Here is an 18,669-nt window from a genome sequence, read left to right as displayed (position 1 = left end):
TGAGGCCTATGGTGGAAAAGGAAATATCTTCACATAGAAACGAGACTGAAGCCTTCTCAGAAACCTCTTTATGATGTGTGCATTCAACTCAGAGAGATAAGCCTTCCTTTTGATAGAGCAGTTTTGCAACTCTGTTTTTGCAGAATCTGCAAGTGGATATTTGGAGCCCTTTCAGGCCTTCGTTGGAAACGGGAATATCTTCACATGAAAACGAAACAGAAGCGTTCTGTGAAACTGCTTTGTGTAGTATGAATCCAACTCACAGAGTTGAACACTTCTTTAGAAGGAGCAGTTTTGAAACACTCTTTTGGTAGAATCTGCAATTGTTCATTAGGAGCGCTTTGAGGTCTATGGTGGAAGACTAAGTACCTTCCCATAATATCCAGACACAAGCATTCTCTGAAAGTTCTTTAGGATGTGTGCTTTCAACTCACAGTGTTCCACCTTTCTTTTGAAAGAGCAGTTTTGAAACACTCTTTTTAAAGTTTCTGCAAGTGGATATTTGGAGCTCTTTCAGGCCTTGGTTGGAAAGGTGAATATCTTCACACAAAAACTAGACAGAAGCATTCTCAGAAACTGCTTTGTGTTGTGTGCGCTCAACACACAGAGTTGAACCCTGCTTTTGATAGAGCACTTTAGAAACACTCTCTTTGCAGAATTTGCAAGTGTTCATTTGGAGCGCTTTGAAGCGTACGGTGGAAAAGGAAACAACTTCACATAAAAACTAAACAGAAGCACTCTAAGAAACAGCTTTCTGATGTGTGCATTCAACTAACGGAGTGGAACCTTCCTTTGGATAGAGCAGCTTTGTAACAGTGTATTTGCAGAAACTGCAAGAGGATATTTGGAGCTCTTTGAAGCGTTCGTGGGAAACGGGACTATCTTCACATAAAAACGAGACAGAAGTGTTCTCTGAAACTGCTTTGTGTTGTATGCATTCAACTCACACAGGTGAACCTTTCTTTGGATAGAGCAGTTTGAAACACTCTTTTCGTAGAATCTGCAAGTGTTCATTCGGTGGGCTTTGAGGCCTATGGTGGAATAGGAAACATCTTCACATAAAACCTAGACAGAAGCATTCTTTGAAACTTCTTTATGATGTGTGCCTTCAACTCACAGAGTTGAACCTTCCTTTTCATGGAGCAGTTTGGGAAGAGCCTTTGTGCAGCCTCTGCAAGTGGATATTTGGAGCTCTTTCAGGCCTTCGTTAGAAACGGGAATATCTTCCCAGAAAAACTGGACAGAAGCATTCTCACAAACTGCTTTGTGATGTGTGTGTTCAACTCACAGAGTGGAACCTTTCCTGTGCTAGAGCAGTTTTGAAACACTCTTTTTGTAGAATCTGCAAGTGTTCGTTTGGAGCGCTTTGAGGCCTATGGTGGAAAAGGAAATATCTTCACATAGAAACGAGACAGAAGCCTTCTCAGAAACCTCTTTATGATGTGTGCATTCAACTCAGAGAGATAAGACTTCCTTTTGATAGAGCAGTTTTGAAACTCTGTTTTTGCAGAATCTGCAAGTGGATATTTGGAGCCCTTTCAGGCCTTCGTTGGAAACGGGAACATCTTCACATGAAAACGAAACAGAAGCGTTCTGTGAAACTGCTTTGTGTAGTATGAATCCAACTCACAGAGTTGAACACTTCTTTTGAAGGAGCAGTTTTGAAACACTCTTTTGGTAGAATCTGCAATTGTTCATTAGGAGCGCTTTGAGGCCTATGGTGGAAGACTAAATACCTTCCCATAATATCCAGACACAAGCATTCTCTGAAAGTTCTTTAGGATGTGTGCTTTCAACTCACAGTGTTCCACCTTTCTTTTGAAAGAGCAGTTTTGAAACACTCTTTTTAAAGTTTCTGCAAGTGGATATTTGGAGCTCTTTCAGGCCTTGGTTGGAAAGGTGAATATCTTCACACAAAAACTAGACAGAAGCATTCTCAGAAACTGCTTTGTGTTGTGGGCGCTCAACACACAGAGTTGAACCCTGCTTTTGATAGAGCACTTTAGAAACACTCTCTTTGCAGAATTTGCAAGTGTTCATTTGGAGCGCTTTGAAGCGTACGGTGGAAAAGGAAACGACTTCACATAAAAACTAAACAGAAGCACTCTAAGAAACAGCTTTCTGATGTGTGCATTCAACTAACAGAGTGGAACCTTCCTTTGGATAGAGCAGCTTTGTAACAGTGTATTTGCAGTAACTGCAAGAGGATATTTGGAGCTCTTTGAAGCGTTCGTGGGAAACGGGACTATCTTCACATAAAAACGAGACAGAAGTGTTCTCTGAAACTGCTTTGTGTTGTATGCATTCAACTCACACAGGTGAACCTTTCTTTGGATAGAGCAGTTTGAAACACTCTTTTCGTAGAATCTGCAAGTGTTCATTCGGTGGGCTTTGAGGCCTATGGTGGAATAGGAAACATCTTCACATAAAACCTAGACAGAAGCATTCTTTGAAACTTCTTTATGATGTGTGCATTCAACTCACAGAGTTGGACCTTCCTTTTCATGGAGCAGTTTGGGAAGAGCCTTTGTGCAGCCTCTGCAAGTGGATATTTGGAGCTCTTTCAGGCCTTCGTTAGAAACGGGAATATCTTCCCATTAAAACTGGACAGAAGGATTCTCACAAACTGCTTTGTGATGTGTGTGTTCAACTCACAGAGTGGAACCTTTCCTTTGCTAGAGCAGTTTTGAAACACTCTTTTTGTAGAATCTGCAAGTGTTCGTTTGGAGCGCTTTGAGGCCTATGGTGGAAAAGGAAATATCTTCACATAGAAACGAGACAGAAGCCTTCTCAGAAACCTCTTTATGATGTGTGCATTCAACTCAGAGAGATAAGCCTTCCTTTTGATAGAGCAGTTTTGAAACTCTGTTTTTGCAGAATCTGCAAGTGAATATTTGGAGCCCTTTCAGGCCTTCGTTGGAAACGGGAATATCTTCACATGAAAAAGAAACAGAAGCGTTCTGTGAAACTGCTTTGTGTAGTATGAATCCAACTCACAGAGTTGAACACTTCTTTAGAAGGAGCAGTTTTGAAACACTCTTTTGGTAGAATCTGCAATTGTTCATTAGGAGCGCTTTGAGGCCTATGGTGGAAGACTAAATACCTTCCCATAATATCCAGACACAAGCATTCTCTGAAAGTTCTTTAGGACGTGTGCTTTCAACTCACAGTGTTCCACCTTTCTTTTGAAAGAGCAGTTTTGAAACACTCTTTTTAAAGTTTCTGCAAGTGGATATTTGGAGCTCTTTCAGGCCTTGGTTGGAAAGGTGAATATCTTCACACAAAAACTAGACAGAAGCATTCTCAGAAACTGCTTTGTGTTGTGTGCGCTCAACACACAGAGTTGAACCCTGCTTTTGATAGAGCACTTTAGAAACACTCTCTTTGCAGAATTTGCAAGTGTTCATTTGGAGCGCTTTGAAGCGTACGGTGGAAAAGGAAACAACTTCACATAAAAACTAAACAGAAGCACTCTAAGAAACAGCTCTCTGATGTGTGCATTCAACTAACGGAGTGGAACCTTCCTTTGGATAGAGCAGCTTTGTAACAGTGTATTTGCAGAAACTGCAAGAGGATATTTGGAGCTCTTTGAAGCGTTCGTGGGAAACGGGACTATCTTCACATAAAAACGAGACAGAAGTGTTCTCTGAAACTGCTTTGTGTTGTATGCATTCAACTCACACAGGTGAACCTTTCTTTGGATAGAGCAGTTTGAAACACTCTTTTCGTAGAATCTGCAAGTGTTCATTCAGTGGGCTTTGAGGCCTATGGTGGAATAGGAAACATCTTCACATAAAACCTAGACAGAAGCATTCTTTGAAACTTCTTTATGATGTGTGCATTCAACTCACAGAGTTGAACCTTCCTTTCCATGGAGCAGTTTGGGAAGAGCCTTTGTGCAGCCTCTGCAAGTGGATATTTGGAGCTCTTTCAGGCCTTCGTTAGAAACGGGAATATCTTCCCATAAAAACTGGACAGAAGCATTCTCACAAACTGCTTTGTGATGTGTGTGTTCAACTCACAGAGTGGAACCTTTCCTTTGCTAGAGCAGTTTTGAAACACTCTTTTTGTAGAATCTGCAAGTGTTCGTTTGGAGCGCTTTGAGGCCTATGGTGGAAAAGGAAATATCTTCACATAGAAACGAGACAGAAGCCTTCTCAGAAACCTCTTTATGATGTGTGCATTCAACTCAGAGAGATAAGCCTTCCTTTTGATAGAGCAGTTTTGAAACTCTGTTTTTGCAGAATCTGCAAGTGGGTATTTGGAGCCCTTTCAGGCCTTCGTTGGAAACGGGAATATCTTCACATGAAAACGAAACAGAAGCGTTCTGTGAAACTGCTTTGTGTAGTATGAATCCAACTCACAGAGTTGAACACTTCTTTAGAAGGAGCAGTTTTGAAACACTCTTTTGGTAGAATCTGCAATTGTTCATTAGGAGCGCTTTGAGGCCTATGGTGGAAGACTAAATACCTTCCCATAATATCCAGATACAAGCATTCTCTGAAAGTTCTTTAGGACGTGTGCTTTCAACTCACAGTGTTCCACCTTTCTTTTGAAAGAGCAGTTTTGAAACACTCTTTTTAAAGTTTCTGCAAGTGGATATTTGGAGCTCTTTCAGGCCTTGGTTGGAAAGGTGAATATCTTCACACAAAAACTAGACAGAAGCATTCTCAGAAACTCCTTTGTGTTGTGTGCGCTCAACACACAGAGTTGAACCCTGCTTTTGATAGAGCACTTTAGAAACACTCTCTTTGCAGAATTTGCAAGTGTTCATTTGGAGCGCTTTGAAGCGTACGGTGGAAAAGGAAACAACTTCACATAAAAACTAAACAGAAGCACTCTAAGAAACAGCTTTCTGATGTGTGCATTCAACTAACGGAGTGGAACCTTCCTTTGGATAGAGCAGCTTTGTAACAGTGTATTTGCAGAAACTGCAAGAGGATATTTGGAGCTCTTTGAAGCGTTCGTGGGAAACGGGACTAACTTCACATAAAAACGAGACAGAAGTGTTCTCTGAAACTGCTTTGTGTTGTATGCATTCAACTCACACAGGTGAACCTTTCTTTGGATAGAGCAGTTTGAAACACTCTTTTCGTAGAATCTGCAAGTGTTCATTCGGTGGGCTTTGAGGCCTATGGTGGAATAGGAAACATCTTCACATAAAACCTAGACAGAAGCATTCTTTGAAACTTCTTTATGATGTGTGCATTCAACTCACAGAGTTGAACCTTCCTTTTCATGGAGCAGTTTGGGAAGAGCCTTTGTGCAGCCTCTGCAAGTGGATATTTGGAGCTCTTTCAGGCCTTCGTTAGAAACGGGAATATCTTCCCATAAAAACTGGACAGAAGCATTCTCACAAACTGCTTTGTGATGTGTGTGTTCAACTCACAGAGTGGAACCTTTCCTTTGCTAGAGCAGTTTTGAAACACTCTTTTTGTAGAATCTGCAAGTGTTCGTTTGGAGCGCTTTGAGGCCTATGGTGGAAAAGGAAATATCTTCACATAGAAACGAGACAGAAGCCTTCTCAGAAACCTCTTTATGATGTGTGCATTCAACTCAGAGAGATAAGCCTTCCTTTTGATAGAGCAGTTTTGAAACTCTGTTTTTGCAGAATCTGCAAGTGGATATTTGGAGCCCTTTCAGGCCTTCGTTGGAAACGGGAATATCTTCACATGAAAACGAAACAGAAGCGTTCTGTGAAACTGCTTTGTGTGGTATGAATCCAACTCACAGAGTTGAACACTTCTTTTGAAGGAGCAGTTTTGAAACACTCTTTTGGTAGAATCTGCAGTTGTTCATTAGGAGCGCTTTGAGGCCTATGGTGGAAGACTAAATACCTGCACATAATATCCAGACACAAGCATTCTCTGAAAGTTCTTTAGGATGTGTGCTTTCAACTCACAGTGTTCCACCTTTCTTTTGAAAGAGCAGTTTTGAAACACTCTTTTTAAAGTTTCTGCAAGTGGATATTTGGAGCTCTTTCAGGCCTTGGTTGGAAAGGTGAATATCTTCACACAAAAACTAGACAGAAGCATTCTCAGAAACTGCTTTGTGTTGTGTGCGCTCAACACACAGAGTTGAACCCTGCTTTTGATAGAGCACTTTAGAAACACTCTCTTTGCAGAATTTGCAAGTGTTCATTTGGAGCGCTTTGAAGCGTACGGTGGAAAAGGAAACAACTTCACATAAAAACTAAACAGAAGCACTCTAAGAAACAGCTTTCTGATGTGTGCATTCAACTAACGGAGTGGAACCTTCCTTTGGATAGAGCAGCTTTGTAACAGTGTATTTGCAGAAACTGCAAGAGGATATTTGGAGCTCTTTGAAGCGTTCGTGGGAAACGGGACTATCTTCACATAAAAACGAGACAGAAGTGTTCTCTGAAACTGCTTTGTGTTGTATGCATTCAACTCACACAGGTGAACCTTTCTTTGGATAGAGCAGTTTGAAACACTCTTTTCGTAGAATCTGCAAGTGTTCATTCGGTGGGCTTTGAGGCCTATGGTGGAATAGGAAACATCTTCACATAAAACCTAGACAGAAGCATTCTTTGAAACTTCTTTATGATGTGTGCATTCAACTCACAGAGTTGAACCTTCCTTTTCATGGAGCAGTTTGGGAAGAGCCTTTGTGCAGCCTCTGCAAGTGGATATTTGGAGCTCTTTCAGGCCTTCGTTAGAAACGGGTATATCTTCCCATAAAAACTGGACAGAAGCATTCTCACAAACTGCTTTGTGATGTGTGTGTTCAACTCACAGAGTGGAACCTTTCCTTTGCTAGAGCAGTTTTGAAACACTCTTTTTGTAGAATCTGCAAGTGTTCGTTTGGAGCGCTTTGAGGCCTATGGTGGAAAAGGAAATATCTTCACATAGAAACCAGACAGAAGCCTTCTCAGAAACCTCTTTATGATGTGTGCATTCAACTCAGAGAGATAAGCCTTCCTTTTGATAGAGCAGTTTTGAAACTCTGTTTTTGCAGAATCTGCAAGTGGATATTTGGAGCCCTTTCAGGCCTTCGTTGGAAACGGGAATATCTTCACATGAAAACGAAACAGAAGCGTTCTGTGAAACTGCTTTGTGTGGTATGAATCCAACTCACAGAGTTGAACACTTCTTTTGAAGGAGCAGTTTTGAAACACTCTCTTGGTAGAATCTGCAGTTGTTCATTAGGAGCGCTTTGATGCCTATGGTGGAAGACTAAATACCTTCCCATAATATCCAGACACAAGCATTCTCTGAAAGTTCTTTAGGATGTGTGCTTTCAACTCACAGTGTTCCACCTTTCTTTTGAAAGAGCAGTTTTGAAACACTCTTTTTAAAGTTTCTGCAAGTGGATATTTGGAGCTCTTTCAGGCCTTCGTTGGAAACGTGAATATCTTCACACAAAAACTAGACAGAAGCATTCTCAGAAACTGCTTTGTGTTGTGTGCGCTCAACACACAGAGTTGAACCCTGCTTTTGATAGAGCACTTTAGAAACACTCTCTTTGCAGAATTTGCAAGTGTTCATTTGGAGCGCTTTGAAGCGTACGGTGGAAAAGGAAACAACTTCACATAAAAACTAAACAGAAGCACTCTAAGAAACAGCTTTCTGATGTGTGCATTCAACTAACAGAGTGGAACCTTCCTTTGGATAGAGCAGCTTTGTAACAGTGTATTTGCAGAAACTGCAAGAGGATATTTGGAGCTCTTTGAAGCGTTCGTGGGAAACGGGACTATCTTCACATAAAAACGAGACAGAAGTGTTCTCTGAAACTGCTTTGTGTTGTATGCATTCAACTCACACAGGTGAACCTTTCTTTGGATAGAGCAGTTTGAAACACTCTTTTCGTAGAATCTGCAAGTGTTCATTCGGTGGGCTTTGAGGCCTATGGTGGAATAGGAAACATCTTCACATAAAACCTAGACAGAAGCATTCTTTGAAACTTCTTTATGATGTGTGCATTCATCTCACAGAGTTGAACCTTCCTTTTCATGGAGCAGTTTGGGAAGAGCCTTTGTGCAGCCTCTGCAAGTGGATATTTGGAGCTCTTTCAGGCCTTCGTTAGAAACGGGAATATCTTCCCATAAAAACTGGACTGAAGCATTCTCACAAACTGCTTTGTGATGTGTGTGTTCAACTCACAGAGTGGAACCTTTCCTTTGCTAGAGCAGTTTTGAAACACTCTTTTTGTAGAATCTGCAAGTGTTCGTTTGGAGCGCTTTGAGGTCTATGGTGGAAATGGAAATATCTTCACATAGAAACGAGACAGAAGCCTTCTCAGAAACCTCTTTATGATGTGTGCATTCAACTCAGAGAGATAAGACTTCCTTTTGATAGAGCAGTTTTGAAACTCTGTTTTTGCAGAATCTGCAAGTGGATATTTGGAGCCCTTTCAGGCCTTCGTTGGAAACGGGAATATCTTCACATGAAAACGAAACAGAAGCGTTCTGTGAAACTGCTTTGTGTAGTATGAATCCAACTCACAGAGTTGAACACTTCTTTTGAAGGAGCAGTTTTGAAACACTCTTTTGGTAGAATCTGCAATTGTTCATTAGGAGCGCTTTGACGCCTATGGTGGAAGACTAAATACCTTCCCATAATATCCAGACACAAGCATTCTCTGAAAGTTCTTTATGATGTGTGCTTTCAACTCACAGTGTTCCACCTTTCTTTTGAAAGAGCAGTTTTGAAACACTCTTTTTAAAGTTTCTGCAAGTGGATATTTGGAGCTCTTTCAGGCCTTGGTGGGAAACGTGAATATCTTCACATAAAAACTAGACAGAAGCATTCTCAGAAACTGCTTTGTGTTGTGTGCGCTCAACACACAGAGTTGAACCCTGCTTTTGATAGAGCACTTTAGAAACACTCTCTTTGCAGAATTTGCAAGTGTTCATTTGGAGCGCTTTGAAGCGTACGGTGGAAAAGGAAACAACTTCACATAAAAACTAAACAGAAGCACTCTAAGAAACAGCTTTCTGATGTGTGCATTCAACTAACAGAGTGGAACCTTCCTTTGGATAGAGCAGCTTTGTAACAGTGTATTTGCAGAAACTGCAAGAGGATATTTGGAGCTCTTTGAAGCGTTCGTGGGAAACGGGACTATCTTCACATAAAAACGAGACAGAAGTGTTCTCTGAAACTGCTTTGTGTTGTATGCATTCAACTCACACAGGTGAACCTTTCTTTGGATAGAGCAGTTTGAAACACTCTTTTCGTAGAATCTGCAAGTGTTCATTCGGTGGGCTTTGAGGCCTATGGTGGAATAGGAAACATCTTCACATAAAACCTAGACAGAAGCATTCTTTGAAACTTCTTTATGATGTGTGCATTCAACTCACAGAGTTGAACCTTCCTTTTCATGGAGCAGTTTGGGAAGAGCCTTTGTGCAGCCTCTGCAAGTGGATATTTGGAGCTCTTTCAGGCCTTCGTTAGAAACGGGAATATCTTCCCATAAAAACTGGACAGAAGCATTCTCACAAACTGCTTTGTGATGTGTGTGTTCAACTCACAGAGTGGAACCTTTCCTTTGCTAGAGCAGTTTTGAAACACTCTTTTTGTAGAATCTGCAAGTGTTCGTTTGGAGCGCTTTGAGGCCTATGGTGGAAAAGGAAATATCTTCACATAGAAACGAGACAGAAGCCTTCTCAGAAACCTCTTTATGATGTGTGCATTCAACTCAGAGAGATAAGACTTCCTTTTGATAGAGCAGTTTTGAAACTCTGTTTTTGCAGAATCTGCAAGTGGATATTTGGAGCCCTTTCAGGCCTTCGTTGGAAACGGGAATATCTTCACATGAAAACGAAACAGAAGCGTTCTGTGAAACTGCTTTGTGTAGTATGAATCCAACTCACAGAGTTGAACACTTCTTTTGAAGGAGCAGTTTTGAAACACTCTTTTGGTAGAATCTGCAGTTGTTCATTAGGAGCGCTTTGAGGCCTATGGTGGAAGACTAAATACCTTCCCATAATATCCAGACACAAGCATTCTCTGAAAGTTCTTTAGGATGTGTGCTTTCAACTCACAGTGTTCCACCTTTCTTTTGAAAGAGCAGTTTTGAAACACTCTTTTTAAAGTTTCTGCAAGTGGATATTTGGAGCTCTTTCAGGCCTTGGTTGGAAAGGTGAATATCTTCACACAAAAACTAGACAGAAGCATTCTCAGAAACTGCTTTGTGTTGTGTGGGCTCAACACACAGAGTTGAACCCTGCTTTTGATAGAGCACTTTAGAAACACTCTCTTTGCAGAATTTGCAAGTGTTCATTTGGAGCGCTTTGAAGCGTACGGTGGAAAAGGAAACAACTTCACATAAAAACTAAACAGAAGCACTCTAAGAAACAGCTTTCTGATGTGTGCATTCAACTAACGGAGTGGAACCTTCCTTTGGATAGAGCAGCTTTGTAACAGAGTATTTGCAGAAACTGCAAGAGGATATTTGGAGCTCTTTGAAGCGTTCGTGGGAAACGGGACTATCTTCACATAAAAACGAGACAGAAGTGTTCTCTGAAACTGCTTTGTGTTGTATGCATTCAACTCACACAGGTGAACCTTTCTTTGGATAGAGCAGTTTGAAACACTCTTTTCGTAGAATCTGCAAGTGTTCATTCGGTGGGCTTTGAGGCCTATGGTGGAATAGGAAACATCTTCACATAAAACCTAGACAGAAGCATTCTTTGAAACTTCTTTATGATGTGTGCATTCAACTCACAGAGTTGAACCTTCCTTTTCATGGAGCAGTTTGGGAAGAGCCTTTGTGCAGCCTCTGCAAGTGGATATTTGGAGCTCTTTCAGGCCTTCGTTAGAAACGGGAATATCTTCCCATAAAAACTGGACAGAAGCATTCTCACAAACTGCTTTGTGATGTGTGTGTTCAACTCACAGAGTGGAACCTTTCCTTTGCTAGAGCAGTTTTGAAACACTCTTTTTGTAGAATCTGCAAGTGTTCGTTTGGAGCGCTTTGAGGCCTATGGTGGAAAAGGAAATATCTTCACATAGAAACCAGACAGAAGCCTTCTCAGAAACCTCTTTATGATGTGTGCATTCAACTCAGAGAGATAAGCCTTCCTTTTGATAGAGCAGTTTTGAAACTCTGTTTTTGCAGAATCTGCAAGTGGATATTTGGAGCCCTTTCAGGCCTTCGTTGGAAACGGGAATATCTTCACATGAAAACGAAACAGAAGCGTTCTGTGAAACTGCTTTGTGTAGTATGAATCCAACTCACAGAGTTGAACACTTCTTTTGAAGGAGCAGTTTTGAAACACTCTTTTGGTAGAATCTGCAGTTGTTCATTAGGAGCGCTTTGAGGCCTATGGTGGAAGACTAAATACCTTCCCATAATATCCAGACACAAGCATTCTCTGAAAGTTCTTTAGGATGTGTGCTTTCAACTCACAGTGTTCCACCTTTCTTTTGAAAGAGCAGTTTTGAAACACTCTTTTTAAAGTTTCTGCAAGTGGATATTTGGAGCTCTTTCAGGCCTTGGTTGGAAAGGTGAATATCTTCACACAAAAACTAGACAGAAGCATTCTCAGAAACTGCTTTGTGTTGTGTGCGCTCAACACACAGAGTTGAACCCTGCTTTTGATAGAGCACTTTAGAAACACTCTCTTTGCAGAATTTGCAAGTGTTCATTTGGAGCGCTTTGAAGCGTACGGTGGAAAAGGAAACAACTTCACATAAAAACTAAACAGAAGCACTCTAAGAAACAGCTTTCTGATGTGTGCATTCAACTAACGGAGTGGAACCTTCCTTTGGATAGAGCAGCTTTGTAACAGTGTATTTGCAGAAACTGCAAGAGGATATTTGGAGCTCTTTGAAGCGTTCGTGGGAAACGGGACTATCTTCACATAAAAACGAGACAGAAGTGTTCTCTGAAACTGCTGTGTGTTGTATGCATTCAACTCACACAGGTGAACCTTTCTTTGGATAGAGCAGTTTGAAACACTCTTTTCGTAGAATCTGCAAGTGTTCATTCGGTGGGCTTTGAGGCCTATGGTGGAATAGGAAACATCTTCACATAAAACCTAGACAGAAGCATTCTTTGAAACTTCTTTATGATGTGTGCATTCAACTCACAGAGTTGAACCTTCCTTTTCATGGAGCAGTTTGGGAAGAGCCTTTGTGCAGCCTCTGCAAGTGGATATTTGGAGCTCTTTCAGGCCTTCGTTAGAAACGGGAATATCTTCCCATAAAAACTGGACAGAAGCATTCTCACAAACTGCTTTGTGATGTGTGTGTTCAACTCACAGAGTGGAACCTTTCCTTTGCTAGAGCAGTTTTGAAACACTCTTTTTGTAGAATCTGCAAGTGTTCGTTTGGAGCGCTTTGAGGCCTATGGTGGAAAAGGAAATATCTTCACATAGAAACCAGACAGAAGCCTTCTCAGAAACCTCTTTATGATGTGTGCATTCAACTCAGAGAGATAAGCCTTCCTTTTGATAGAGCAGTTTTGAAACTCTGCTTTTGCAGAATCTGCAAGTGGATATTTGGAGCCCTTTCAGGCCTTCGTTGGAAACGGGAATATCTTCACATGAAAACGAAACAGAAGCGTTCTGTGAAACTGCTTTGTGTGGTATGAATCCAACTCACAGAGTTGAACACTTCTTTTGAAGGAGCAGTTTTGAAACACTCTTTTGGTAGAATCTGCAGTTGTTCATTAGGAGCGCTTTGAGGCCTATGGTGGAAGACTAAATACCTTCCCATAATATCCAGACACAAGCATTCTCTGAAAGTTCTTTAGGATGTGTGCTTTCAACTCACAGTGTTCCAACTTTCTTTTGAAAGAGCAGTTTTGAAACACTCTTTTTAAAGTTTCTGCAAGTGGATATTTGGAGCTCTTTCAGGCCTTCGTTGGAAACGTGAATATTTTCACACAAAAACTAGACAGAAGCATTCTCAGAAACTGCTTTGTGTTGTGTGCGCTCAACACACAGAGTTGAACCCTGCTTTTGATAGAGCACTTTAGAAACACTCTCTTTGCAGAATTTGCAAGTGTTCATTTGGAGCGCTTTGAAGCGTACGGTGGAAAAGGAAACAACTTCACATAAAAACTAAACAGAAGCACTCTAAGAAACAGCTTTCTGATGTGTGCATTCAACTAACAGAGTGGAACCTTCCTTTGGATAGAGCAGCTTTGTAACAGTGTATTTGCAGAAACTGCAAGAGGATATTTGGAGCTCTTTGAAGCGTTCGTGGGAAACGGGACTATCTTCACATAAAAACGAGACAGAAGTGTTCTCTGAAACTGCTTTGTGTTGTATGCATTCAACTCACACAGGTGAACCTTTCTTTGGATAGAGCAGTTTGAAACACTCTTTTCGTAGAATCTGCAAGTGTTCATTCGGTGGGCTTTGAGGCCTATGGTGGAATAGGAAACATCTTCACATAAAACCTAGACAGAAGCATTCTTTGAAACTTCTTTATGATGTGTGCATTCATCTCACAGAGTTGAACCTTCCTTTTCATGGAGCAGTTTGGGAAGAGCCTTTGTGCAGCCTCTGCAAGTGGATATTTGGAGCTCTTTCAGGCCTTCGTTAGAAACGGGAATATCTTCCCATAAAAACTGGACTGAAGCATTCTCACAAACTGCTTTGTGATGTGTGTGTTCAACTCACAGAGTGGAACCTTTCCTTTGCTAGAGCAGTTTTGAAACACTCTTTTTGTAGAATCTGCAAGTGTTCGTTTGGAGCGCTTTGAGGCCTATGGTGGAAAAGGAAATATCTTCACATAGAAACGAGACAGAAGCATTCTCAGAAACCTCTTTATGATGTGTGCATTCAACTCAGAGAGATAAGCCTTCCTTTTGATAGAGCAGTTTTGAAACTCTGTTTTTGCAGAATCTGCAAGTGGATATTTGGAGCCCTTTCAGGCCTTCGTTGGAAACGGGAATATCTTCACATGAAAACGAAACAGAAGCGTTCTGTGAAACTGCTTTGTGTAGTATGAATCCAACTCACAGAGTTGAACACTTCTTTTGAAGGAGCAGTTTTGAAACAGTCTTTTGGTAGAATCTGCAATTGTTCATTAGGAGCGCTTTGAGGCCTATGGTGGAAGACTAAATACCTTCCCATAATATCCAGACACAAGCATTCTCTGAAAGTTCTTTAGGATGTGTGCTTTCAACTCACAGTGTTCCACCTTCCTTTTGAAAGAGCAGTTTTGAAACACTCTTTTTAAAGTTTCTGCAAGTGGATATTTGGAGCTCTTTCAGGCCTTGGTGGGAAACGTGAATATCTTCACATAAAAACTAGACAGAAGCATTCTCAGAAACTGCTTTGTGTTGTGTGCGCTCAACACACAGAGTTGAACCCTGCTTTTGATAGAGCACTTTAGAAACACTCTCTTTGCAGAATTTGCAAGTGTTCATTTGGAGCGCTTTGAAGCGTAAGGTGGAAAAGGAAACAACTTCACATAAAAACTAAACAGAAGCACTCTAAGAAACAGCTTTCTGATGTGTGCATTGAACTAACAGAGTGGAACCTTCCTTTGGATAGAGCAGCTTTGTAACAGTGTATTTGCAGAAACTGCAAGAGGATATTTGGAGCTCTTTGAAGCGTTCGTGGGAAACGGGACTATCTTCACATAAAAACGAGACAGAAGTGTTCTCTGAAACTGCTTTGTGTTGTATGCATTCAACTCACACAGGTGAACCTTTCTTTGGATAGAGCAGTTTGAAACACTCTTTTCGTAGAATCTGCAAGTGTTCATTCGGTGGGCTTTGAGGCCTATGGTGGAATAGGAAACATCTTCACATAAAACCTAGACAGAAGCATTCTTTGAAACTTCTTTATGATGTGTGCATTCAACTCACAGAGTTGAACCTTCCTTTTCATGGAGCAGTTTGGGAAGAGCCTTTGTGCAGCCTCTGCAAGTGGATATTTGGAGCTCTTTCAGGCCTTCGTTAGAAACGGGAATATCTTCCCATAAAAACTGGACAGAAGCATTCTCACAAACTGCTTTGTGATGTGTGTGTTCAACTCACAGAGTGGAACCTTTCCTTTGCTAGAGCAGTTTTGAAACACTCTTTTTGTAGAATCTGCAAGTGTTCGTTTGGAGCGCTTTGAGGCCTATGGTGGAAATGGAAATATCTTCACATAGAAACGAGACAGAAGCCTTCTCAGAAACCTCTTTATGATGTGTGCATTCAACTCAGAGAGATAAGACTTCCTTTTGATAGAGCAGTTTTGAAACTCTGTTTTTGCAGAATCTGCAAGTGGATATTTGGAGCCCTTTCAGGCCTTCGTTGGAAACGGGAATATCTTCACATGAAAACGAAACAGAAGCGTTCTGTGAAACTGCTTTGTGTAGTATGAATCCAACTCACAGAGTTGAACACTTCTTTTGAAGGAGCAGTTTTGAAACACTCTTTTGGTAGAATCTGCAATTGTTCATTAGGAGCGCTTTGAGGCCTATGGTGGAAGACTAAATACCTTCCCATAATATCCAGACACAAGCATTCTCTGAAAGTTCTTTATGATGTGTGCTTTCAACTCACAGTGTTCCACCTTTCTTTTGAAAGAGCAGTTTTGAAACACTCTTTTTAAAGTTTCTGCAAGTGGATATTTGGAGCTCTTTCAGGCCTTGGTGGGAAACGTGAATATCTTCACATAAAAACTAGACAGAAGCATTCTCAGAAACTGCTTTGTGTTGTGTGCGCTCAACACACAGAGTTGAACCCTGCTTTTGATAGAGCACTTTAGAAACACTCTCTTTGCAGAATTTGCAAGTGTTCATTTGGAGCGCTTTGAAGCGTACGGTGGAAAAGGAAACAACTTCACATAAAAACTAAACAGAAGCACTCTAAGAAACAGCTTTCTGATGTGTGCATTCAACTAACAGAGTGGAACCTTCCTTTGCATAGAGCAGCTTTGTAACAGTGTATTTGCAGAAACTGCAAGAGGATATTTGGAGCTCTTTGAAGCGTTCGTGGGAAACGGGACTATCTTCACATAAAAACGAGACAGAAGTGTTCTCTGAAACTGCTTTGTGTTGTATGCATTCAACTCACACAGGTGAACCTTTCTTTGGATAGAGCAGTTTGAAACACTCTTTTCGTAGAATCTGCAAGTGTTCATTCGGTGGGCTTTGAGGCCTATGGTGGAATAGGAAACATCTTCACATAAAACCTAGACAGAAGCATTCTTTGAAACTTCTTTATGATGTGTGCATTCAACTCACAGAGTTGAACCTTCCTTTTCATGGAGCAGTTTGGGAAGAGCCTTTGTGCAGCCTCTGCAAGTGGATATTTGGAGCTCTTTCAGGCCTTCGTTAGAAACGGGAATATCTTCCCATAAAAACTGGACAGAAGCATTCTCACAAACTGCTTTGTGATGTGTGTGTTCAACTCACAGAGTGGAACCTTTCCTTTGCTAGAGCAGTTTTGAAACACTCTTTTTGTAGAATCTGCAAGTGTTCGTTTGGAGCGCTTTGAGGCCTATGGTGGAAAAGGAAATATCTTCACATAGAAACGAGACAGAAGCCTTCTCAGAAACCTCTTTATGATGTGTGCATTCAACTCAGAGAGATAAGACTTCCTTTTGATAGAGCAGTTTTGAAACTCTGTTTTTGCAGAATCTGCAAGTGGATATTTGGAGCCCTTTCAGGCCTTCGTTGGAAACGGGAATATCTTCACATGAAAACGAAACAGAAGCGTTCTGTGAAACTGCTTTGTGTAGTATGAATCCAACTCACAGAGTTGAACACTTCTTTTGAAGGAGCAGTTTTGAAACACCTCTTTGGTAGAATCTGCAATTGTTCATTAGGAGCGCTTTGAGACCTATGGTGGAAGACTAAATACCTTCACATAATATCCAGACACAAGCATTCTCTGAAAGTTCTTTATGATGTGTGCTGTCAACACACAGTGTTCCACCTTTCTTTTGAAAGAGCAGTTTTGAAACACTCTTTTTAAAGTTTCTGCAAGTGGATATTTGGATCTCTTTCAGGCCTTGGTGGGAAACGTGAATATCTTCACATAAAAACTAGACAGAAGCATTCTCAGAAACTGCTTTGTGTTGTGTGCGCTCAACACACAGAGTTGAACCCTGCTTTTGATAGAGCAGTTTAGAAACACTCTCTTTGCAGAATTTGCAAGTGTTCATTTGGAGCGCTTTGAAGCGTACGGTGGAAAAGGAAACAACTTCACATAAAAACTAAACAGAAGCACTCTAAGAAACAGCTTTCTGATGTGTGCATTCAACTAACAGAGTGGAACCTTCCTTTGGATAGAGCAGCTTTGTAACAGTGTATTTGCAGAAACTGCAAGAGGATATTTGGAGCTCTTTGAAGCGTTCGTGGGAAACGGGACTATCTTCACATAAAAACGAGACAGAAGTGTTCTCTGAAACTGCTTTGTGTTGTATGCATTCAACTCACACAGGTGAACCTTTCTTTGGATAGAGCAGTTTGAAACACTCTTTTCGTAGAATCTGCAAGTGTTCATTCTGTGGGCTTTGAGGCCTATGGTGGAATAGGAAACATCTTCACATATAACCTAGACAGAAGCATTCTTTGAAACTTCTTTATGATGTGTGCATTCAACTCACAGAGTTGAACCTTCCTTTTCATGGAGCAGTTTGGGAAGAGCCTTTGTGCAGCCTCTGCAAGTGGATATTTGGAGCTCTTTCAGGCCTTCGTTAGAAACGGGAATATCTTCCCATAAAAACTGGACAGAAGCATTCTCACAAACTGCTTTGTGATGTGTGTGTTCAACTCACAGAGTGGAACCTTTCCTTTGCTAGAGCAGTTTTGAAACACTCTTTTTGTAGAATCTGCAAGTGTTCGTTTGGAGCGCTTTGAGGCCTATGGTGGAAAAGGAAATATCTTCACATAGAAACCAGACAGAAGCCTTCTCAGAAACCTCTTTATGATGTGTGCATTCAACTCAGAGAGATAAGACTTCCTTTTGATAGAGCAGTTTTGAAACTCTGTTTTTGCAGAATCTGCAAGTGGATATTTGGAGCCCTTTCAGGCCTTCGTTGGAAACGGGAATATCTTCACATGAAAACGAAACAGAAGCGTTCTGTGAAACTGCTTTGTGTGGTATGAATCCAACTCACAGAGTTGAACACTTCTTTTGAAGGAGCAGTTTTGAAACACTCTTTTGGTAGAATCTGCAGTTGTTCATTAGGAGCGCTTTGAGGCCTATGGTGGAAGACTAAATACCTGCACATAATATCCAGACACAAGCATTCTCTGAAAGTTCTTTAGGATGTGTGCTTTCAACTCACAGTGTTCCACCTTTCTTTTGAAAGAGCAGTTTTGAAACACTCTTTTTAAAGTTTCTGCAAGTGGATATTTGGAGCTCTTTCAGGCCTTGGTTGGAAAGGTGAATATCTTCACACAAAAACTAGACAGAAGCATTCTCAGAAACTGCTTTGTGTTGTGTGCGCTCAACACACAGAGTTGAACCCTGCTTTTGATAGAGCACTTTAGAAACACTCTCTTTGCAGAATTTGCAAGTGTTCATTTGGAGCGCTTTGAAGCGTACGGTGGAAAAGGAAACAACTTCACATAAAAACTAAACAGAAGCACTCTAAGAAACAGCTTTCTGATGTGTGCATTCAACTAACGGAGTGGAACCTTCCTTTGGATAGAGCAGCTTTGTAACAGTGTATTTGCAGAAACTGCAAGAGGATATTTGGAGCTCTTTGAAGCGTTCGTGGGAAACGGGACTATCTTCACATAAAAACGA

Source organism: Pongo abelii, chromosome X (genome assembly GCF_028885655.2).
Source record: "Pongo abelii isolate AG06213 chromosome X, NHGRI_mPonAbe1-v2.0_pri, whole genome shotgun sequence".
Classification (NCBI taxonomy): domain Eukaryota; kingdom Metazoa; phylum Chordata; class Mammalia; order Primates; family Hominidae; genus Pongo; species Pongo abelii.
This window is presented reverse-complemented; position numbering follows the sequence as displayed.